Raw genomic sequence first — 9,873 nt, forward strand, 5'->3', positions numbered from 1 at the left:
CTTTGTTGCATTCAGTGGACTTTGGGAGGCATTCACCAGTGGGTCTTTCTTCATCTCCGGGTCATGCACAGGAATCAAAGGTTGTTCCGTGATGGTCTAAGGCAATTCCACTTCCCCCTTTAAGAGAAATTCTGGTCCCTTCAGCCACCGCTTGCATGCAAGGAATTCATCAGCACAGACCCCTGGATGCCTCATCTGCTGGATTCAGTCTTGTGCCAATGTGTCTCCACTGTGCAGCATCAGTTCCATTTCCGATTACAGCACACCCTATTGGCCCCAAACGTATGAAAACTGTTCTTGTTTCCAATATACTTTAAAACAGTTGTGCTTCTGTCCAGAAAACTGATGGGTGTAGATTCAGTTGAAACTCCCTCTTCGGCATATTGTCCACCCGGACAGGCAAGACAGTAGCAGTCAGCTAAAGAAGAGGAATTGTTGTTTGCTTTAAAGGAGCAACCCTGGCCTTGCCCAAGATAAAAGCAATACTGACATGGTTTCTCTCATTCTCAATCCTGAGATATGATGCAGTTCCATTGCCATACTCAATGGCATCGGAGAAGTGATGCAACTGCAGGTGAGTAGGTGTTCCAAAGTCTTTTGGCTTGATATGCCAGTCCACTGTGCGCTCAGTGATGTGACGGAGATTAGCCAGCCATTTGGACCACTGCTCTGCGAAGACATGAGGTATGCTGGCATCCTAGCCGATGTTCAGCCTGCACATCTCCTGTAACATCCTTATTACAGGCAAAGTAAATCGTGCAAGAAAACCCAAAAGGTCATAGATAGACGACACCACAGACCATATGCCACGTCTTTTATGTGGGCGCTCTTCTATGTCTACCCAAAAGGTTAGAACATCTGCGTCCATGCACCAATGAAGACGAAGAGCTGTTTCGACGGGACTTGCCTTTTGATCCAGGTTAAGCCCCCTGGTGGTCTTGGAGAGCTGTGGCTCAGGAATACTGACCAAGACTTCACTGCTCAACAACTCTATAGCATAGACAGTAAAAGAAATGGTCAGAGCGATCTCATTGGAACTCCAATGAGACGATTGAAGCCCGTTTTTGGCGATTTTTTTTTTAGCACTTCCGTCCCTGACGCGCAGACTCAAACAGAGCTTGACTACGTAGATGTGACGAGAGCAACCCGTCTGTCTTCTAGTGGCTGTGGCATGAGAAATCTGAATCATTCCCTTCCGAAACATGCAGAGGCGGAGAGTGTGAATAGGAGCTGTCCATGAGCTAGGAGAAGGAGACAATTCTGCTAGGTTTTAATTATTCTGATTTCTTTTGATTATTTTAATTTTTTTATATGTAAAGCACTTGAATTGCCATTGTGTATGAAATGTGCTATATAAATAAACTTGCCTTGCCTAGGTATTCTGATTAATTATTTTGTCATTTTGCCTCTACGTTTCCCCGACTGTGCGCGTTGTACACTCTGTACACTCATATTGGCCTAAACTATCGTTTTGCTGTTTTATAATAAATAATAACCATAAACTAATGTAAAAGTCTGCTCAGTTCATTCATCCATTACGAGTTGCTGTTGCAATCAGTGCAGCACGGATCACAGTTAATCCAAATTTTATACACTTTAAAGCCTATAAAGTAAAAAAAACCCACAAGCAGACACAATAAAGTTTAAAAAACCACAAGCAGGTTATATAACTGGTGTGTTTTATGTCATAGATCAAAACGTGAAAATATTTTGAGGCTTTGTTCACCACATTTCAGGCGATTTAGCGAACACCCATTCAAAAATCCTATATCCGAAGGCAACCGAATCGGTGCACTTGTTGCAAAAGGACGCACGAAACTTCACTTCAATGCGAAAAATAGATCTTGAGATTCATCGCAGCAGATTCAAGCAGCTGTAGTTATCTCCTCGTGTTTGTGCTAGAAAAAAATACATTTGTGAGAAAACACTCTACAAATGTGCAACTCATGGATGAACTCACATACTGATTTGCAGATGAGCAAAATTTCTCTGTGACTTGACATTTTTTGATCAGGTATGTAAATGCGTTTTGCACCATATTCACTGCATGCAGCTATGGAAAAATGCGAGCGTACGAGTTGCTTAATTTGTGATTTGTAGGATTTGCATCTGAAATGAAGAACTTGAGAAGGTGTAACTGTTGTGTTGTGTTTGTGGAAGATAAAAAAAGTCTACAAGTTTGCAACTCTTAAAACATTTCTCTCTGTGACTTCAAATTTACTGTTACACATGCGTGGCTAATTCTCTACAAAGTTCTACAAATTCCAATTTCACAGGCGTTCAGTTGGTTTGCTTTGCACCAATACTTTCATAGAATGCATGCACAAACATGTCCTTAATCTCTTTTTTTATACATTTTTATAATTTTATACATTTTTGTGAAATGAATTACTTTTATTTGCGAATATTAACTATTTATTTGGAATAATGCAAACATTTCTAACCTCATGTATTTGATCACTAGACGTGTCATTTTTAAATACAGCACCTTTAAAGGGACTCTGTGTAGGAAATACCCCCATCTAGTGGTTAAATATTATTTTGCATCCAAACGAATTTTGCTCTCCAGCGCCTCGCATTTTCAAGTGCGTATTGCATCTACGGTTGCCGTTATGTACCAAAAATGCTATGACAGGATGTCTTGTAGTATCACTTCATCGAGTTTTTCTCCGGGTGAACAGGTTTGTAACTTAAAAAAAAAAAACAGCAACTTATGTGTTAACTTATGTGTACAATTTATGTGTCTAGCTGTATAAATTAATTTTAATTCTCTGTACAATCTTATCCACATAGCAAAATCACAATTTTAGCTAATTGATCATTTATATATAAAAAGAAAGCTATAGAAAATCTTACAGAGAGCAATATTTTCTTACAATCATTATCTCTATATTCTTACTGAATTTATAGGTTATAAAGAATTAACTTACAAACCTTGTTTTTAGCACCTTCCTTCACAATAGCTGCGAGTAAAGTAGTCAATAGCTGCTATTCATCAAAGACCTTGTTTAACTTTTTTACCTATAAATGTTATACTGTCTATATAATAAAGTACACAACCAAGCAATGACAAAAAAATTAAGTCAGACTGTAACATTGACTAACCTGTCGAGGAGAAAGCAGGCAACTTCAGCGTCTCTTCTGAAATCTTTCTGCTGCATTAGCTATTTCCACGGTTGAAAACGCTATCCCGATATTTAAGGCCATTGCACACTGAGCACGAAATATTCGTATGCGTATTTTCCTGTACGTCAGCCTAAAAATTCGTCACGCATAGAAACCTTGCACACCGAGTCCGTTGCGTATTTATTAAACCTTTGCGGGAAAAAACGCAAAAATACCAAATGGATTCGTCAAGCAGTGAGGATGATTTTTGCCCTCTCTCATATTGAAAAGAGAAGAAATAGAAAATATCCATCCAATCCTGAAATTGCGCCGAGAGGATTTATCCTGAGCGATTCAAAATTTACCTCAGAATGTCAGCGGGACAGTTTGATGCTTTGCTAGCGATTCTGGAGCCACATATTAAAAACAAGACCACCAATTTCCGTGAACCATCGATTCTGAACGGAGACTGGCAGTGTGTCTGGTATGGACCAGGTATGGACACACACAAACACACACACACCCGCGCGCGGCCCTGTGGAAGCGCTGGGCAGACAGAACAGCTAGGCTGTTATTGTGTATGTATTGTGTATATTGTGCCCAAATAATACATTAGTTATCGAATAGGCTGCTCAATCACACCTTATTCGATCCTAAATTTCAATCTGATTGAAAGGGGAGGTTTATTAATTTCATAATCCAATAGCTATAGAGAAGAGAACATAAACACTTGATCGTATTGAAAACCGAAACTGAAAGCACGGCGCATAATGTTCAATGATTTGAGGACGAGCTCCCCCGGCCCTGAATTGTCAAAAGACCTCTCAAAATGCTGGCTCTGGATGCGAAAAACGCAGAAAATCGAACCATATCTGATTAATTTTATGACGGAAAAATTAATGGCCGTGTTTTTTGCAATCTCCGGTCACGTTTCCTTTTTCGTTCAAGTCTGGCCTTTTTTTGCGATGAGGATGCATTCTCCTGTGACTCGGCATATGGTCCGCAACAAATAATAGAGCAAAAGAGCAATCAGCAATCATAGGAGTGCAATGCAGCCGTTTAAACTTGCAGGGAATGCGCCTCTCAATGTGACGTGACGATGGCTCTGAGTCTGAACGAAAACGCGTTGTGGAAACGCGTTTGGCTGGTGGTACTTTTTGACCCTCTCTGCTATTATAGTTTTCAAGATGGCGGAACGGACATGGAAGCCTCCGTGAACCTACCCGTCCCATGTACATAAAGATAATAAATTCTTCATTTACGAGGATAAGTCAGATAATTTGCAGAGGTATTTGTACACCATTGAGGACATATTTATGAATAAAAATATTGATTTCAGATAATAAAATACCTAAAAATCTACACAGAGTCCCTTTAAGTATATCTTGGAAACCTGTTGCTGTTGTGACTTGGTATGTGATGTTTGATGTGACTCTTGACATGAAACTAGCAGTTTGTGTGTGAGAGAAAGAATGCTTGTTATGATGTATGTGGGGTGAGGGGGCATGTGGATGTGCTGTGTTGAACATTTTTTGGCAATTTTTCACACTACGCCTACTTTTAATTATCCTGTTCTTTGTACAGTACAGAGTAATTTCAATGGGGAGATGTGACGGTGTGTCATGCTGGATTAGTAAAAAGGTTATTTCCCAACTATTGCATGTTTGTTGTAATTCTGATTCTCTAGAATGTCATGGTGCAGCATCAAGATTTGTGTTTCACTGGAATTACCTTTTCTAAAAGGGGGTGTTGCATGCTTTTGGATATAATGTATGTATTTTCTAGCAATCACTGTGCATATTCAACATTTAAATAGTCATTTAATGCTTTTCAGAGGGTAGTTACTGTTTAGCCATTGTTTTAATTAACTGATGCTGTGATGCATACCTGGGGCCTGTTTCAGAAAGGAGGTTAAGTGAAAACTCTGAGTATGTTAACCCTGAAATGAGGGAAACTCTGGGTTTTCCGTTTCAGAAAGGGGGGTATATCAAACCCGAGAAAGCAGAGTAAGTCAAGCCCGTTTCTGAAAGAGAGGTAACTTATACTCAGAGTCAGTTACCATGGTAACTTACTCTGTGAACCTAACCTGGTCGGGAGCAGGTTTTCTTCAGTAAACCCAGAGTTTCTTGCGGTCTCCTCCCCTTTTTTAAAGAGGAAGTGCTGTTTAAACACCAACAATAATACTAAAATGTATTTACACATTCTTTAAGGAATATATATATATTGTTTGTCCATGGTTTAATTGACTAAATCTGTTTTGCAGCACTTTGCCAAAAAATAAAAGGATTAAAACATTTGCTAAACTTTTATTTGATTACCACTGTTTTGGATAATATATTTCTATTAAATCATTGAAAAAATTGTAATAACATTTAATAAGTTATTCATGATAAAAAATAAGATGTCAATCCTAATCATAATCAATTATTGAAGTTAGTTGATATTATGTTTTATTGAACAAATGTTTAATTTATTTAACTGTCATTTTAACTGATGAAAATAATAACCGTAATTTAATAATGCAGTTTATATATTTAACAATTGTTTAATACCATAAACCGTGATATTTTCTGAGACGGTTCTCATACTGTGAAACTCTCATACGTTACAACCCCACATGGGGGAGTCCCCCACCCCACCCCCGCTGTTAAACAAGTTACTCAGCAACTTTTACTCATGTTTTAAATTAACTACTTTTTACTTGAGTAGATTTGTTAGACTGGTATTTTTACTTTTACTTAAGTAAAAATCTATCAAAGTAATAGTAGACTACTTTAGGTTGAATAACATTCTTCCAGTTTCACCTCTGATATTATAACAGTTACTCTAAAATAGTTATGAATTATTAACAACAAATGACATCTTCAACGGTGTAGTTAGATTAATGTAATAATTACTATCTCTAGAAAGTATTGGTCTACATATTACTAAATCCTATCAACCTCAACCACTTGATTAATACAAGGAGAAGAGACAAGAAACTGCACTTTTAATGCTTTCAAATTAACAATATACAATTGCATGAATTATTCTTGAATTGATCAAAGTGTGTAGAGGGAGAAGGTTATATAAAAATATACCTTTTAAAAATGTATGCTAAATCCACTATTGTTTTATACTGAATTGGTCTATAGTTTATGCAGTAGCCTATTTAATGTAATTGCATCATATTTTATTTTAAATTAAAGAAGAATTAAGAGTAATCCCTTTAATTAATTACAATATTTAGATTACTTGGTAATTAATTATACCCAACACCTCTTTTTGTCTGGCGCTGTTGCCATGGTGACTCGTAATATCTGCGCTCCATTGATAATGGCTTTTTATAGCTGTGGTGCACGCGCTTAACTCAGAGTCAGTCAACTCAGAGTTGATTGAACTAACTCATTTCAGCTGTTCTGTAACCGAAAACTCGGAGTTTCCCATCTCAGGGTAAGTCAACTCTGAGTTCAAGCTTTAACTCAGAGTTGGTTGAACCTCCTTATTGAAACGGGCCCCTGATGTAGCCTCCTTGTAGTCTGCCCACAAAATATGCAGATGAATGTAAATAATACATTCACACATTTGAATGTAAATAATACTAATTATCTGTAATGATAGTGATTACAATATCAAGGGTAATAATAGACAATCAAATACAAACGTCACTAGCTCAGTAAGCATGTATTCAGATGATTTGTTTATGATGAAATGTTTATTCTTCATAAAGGTTCGGCCAAGGGTAACAGCATCCTCTGTTGGTGACTGATTGAAGTTGTTGTTGAAACCGCAATTTGAAAATGATTTTGTTGGGTTACCAAAGAGCTCTATTGAACACTTACAAAGATTTCAGAATGCAGCTTCACGAATGCTAGCTCACTCTCAAATGAGAGACTGGTTACCTGTATAATTGAGAATTGAATTTGTAGTGTTACAAATTTATTAAAATGTTTCATTTAGCTCCCAACTATAGTATATAAACTGAGGAAGTTTATTAGTGTGAATTTTGTAATTGATCAGAGACCTTTTGTCATTGAATGGTCTGGCTGATTAGCATTCGAATCACACTGTTACGCTGATGAGATCAGGGCTGGGGAATTCCAGTAAGAGTTAAATCCTGTACTTAATTGACATGCTTTGTTTCAGAGTGTCTCCACCTTTATGTAACTCCTCCCCCTTATGAACACAAGGTATTTTGGCTTTGGCAGACTTGGGTAAGATTTTTGGACTAACCAGACATTAGGGGTGGAGGAAAAAATGATTTTAGATATATATAATAACGTAATATTGGCGGAACACGAAAGACTTAACTCTGAAGCACAGAAGTGCATTGGCCGGACCGTCTGTGGTGTGCACATTACAGAGATGTGATGGCTGAGCGTGAAATCCAAACACCCTCCTCATTAAAAGCTGACGTGTGGAAATATTTGGCTTCTGAAGTTGAAGGGGGAAAGGAGCTGGACAAGAGCCACTCTATATAAGCTTTGTAGAATAAAACTAAAAATATTGCAGAAACACAACAAAAATGAGAAGCCATTCAATATGTTTCCAGCCAGAGGAGGATAAACTCTTGGCTGTACCGGCCGTAATTATATTGTTAATTTACTACAAGTATGCTGCTAGTTCAGGCACACAATACATTTTTTATGTTTTAGCTTACCTCAAGGGCATTCAAGATGTAGGTGTCTTTGTTTCCACAGTATTTTCAATTTTGATATACCTAAAACGGTCAAACCGTTCGTGTCTGTCAATCATATAATAGAGACCTATAGGGTTCACCTCAAAGAGCATCAGTGTGAATGTGTTCTGATTGAAAACTACATTGGCGATGACCTACAGCCGATGAGAGAGCAAGAAACAGGACAGCGGGATATTCGGGGATGTTGTTTATATTAATTGAATTATTTAATTGCATTATACAAACCATGCTATAAGCTCATTAGACCTGTCATTCTTATTTTTTCTTTAGGCTGCTTTAGATTGGTGGTATATGGAAATGTTGCTGTATAACAGCAGGGGGCAGCACAGGACAGAGAATGTGTCTGTTAACACCCTTACCACATGATTCTCTGTAAATCTGTCATTTACATAGTGGTCATAATATGTCATTTAGTTGCATGAAAAATTGTTTTGTTCTGTGGCCGGTTGCATAAACTGTCTTCTTGTCTTAAAAGTTTGTCATCTTTTTTTTTCTTCAAATCAGATCCGGAATTTTTAAAGCCAGCGACGTAATAACGTAGATGGTATAATTTGAATTGAAAAAGTAAGACTAATTACCTCTTGTATTACTAGTTGCTAGTGGGTCAAACTAGTTCTCAAGACATATTCTTATAGTGTCTGTTTATGCAACTTTTCCCTGGTTGATTAAGTTTCAAAACCACAAAAAATATAATCATTATATTTTCCCATTATTCATGTTTCTTCTCAGTCTTGTTTTTCTGCCAGTTGTTGTTGTTTTAACATAAATGCCATTGGAACTTTTGTTATGTATTTCTGGTTACTGCTACTGCTACTGAGCCACCAGAGATGGTTAAATTATATAAGGGACAGACTAGCAAAAGTATGAAGGCAGGATGTAGAGACGGAAGGAAGGGGAGGACAAAGGGATGTCAGTAATAAATGTTAAGAGTTATAGAGTTTGCAGACATGGTTTTTCTTGTGCATTTATTTTGTATTGATTACAATGACATTCTTTGAGCCTCTGAGAATAATGTTATTTTTAGCTACAACCATTTTTTCTGCACTCACCCTAAAAATAAAAACATTTAGACATAAGCCCATCATGTCAAACTACTCGGGGTCATAAAGTGACTGGATGTCTGGATGCATTCAGGCCTTCTCTATATCACACTTTCTTTTATATGTATCTCATTTCAAAGTTGCAATGTAATGGAATTAGCAACAGATCTTATCTTTCATTCTGTGATGTACATCCGGGTGAGAAAGACTATTGAAAAAGACTTGTTCAGTCCATTCCATCGATTGTTGATTGGATGGAGGCGAATATAAATAAGAGCTTGCAGTGAGTTGTAAGATAACCAAATGAGAAGTCTGTAATTTCACCAGAAGACAGAAGAATGGATAAAAAATTATGCTTGGATAAATCGGAAGAATTACGCCCGTGAAGGAGGGAGCGGAGGACGTAGTCGACGTCGACCTAATGGGGATCACGCCAGCGAGCCAATCGTCTTCGAGTACTATTGAACAAGCCAATGGGAATTGGCGTGTGTGATATCACACACTCCGCCCCCAAGGCGTCGGTATAAATACGGAAGTGGATGCACGCACTAGTTGCTTTTTCGCTAGTCGACTCGACGGTATGGGGATAACTATTGAACACGCCACTAAAGCTGCCACCTTCCAGTGCCTACACTGCCTAGACAAAAGCCTCCAGACCCCCCTGCAATTAAGGTGGGAAGGGACAGGACTTAAGCCAGGGAAGTCACTGCTGTTCTTACAGGACCACTGGAAACCTTGGAAGAGTACCGTGGATAGGCCTGGCTTCGGACGCCACGTCCATTGCCAAAGAGTATGGAGGAACTCGACAGGGTTCGGCTAAAAAAGGGGAACTCAACTGAAGAAAGAATTGCGCACGTATCCAATCCATAGGAGGGGAATGGCGCAGCAAGCCGACACAACGAACCGGGCTTACAGTGAAACTGGCTTAATGTGAAGGGAGCCCACGAAGCAGCCATTCGATTAAGATGTCGCCCAGACCGTCCCCAACTCTTGAATATTTGTCAGCAAAGCACTCTGTGTCAACGCCTAAGTCGGAGCACACACTCATTT

Source organism: Pimephales promelas, chromosome 4 (assembly GCF_988280905.1).
Source record: "Pimephales promelas chromosome 4, fPimPro1.hap1.1, whole genome shotgun sequence".
NCBI classification, from domain to species: Eukaryota; Metazoa; Chordata; class Actinopteri; order Cypriniformes; family Leuciscidae; genus Pimephales; species Pimephales promelas.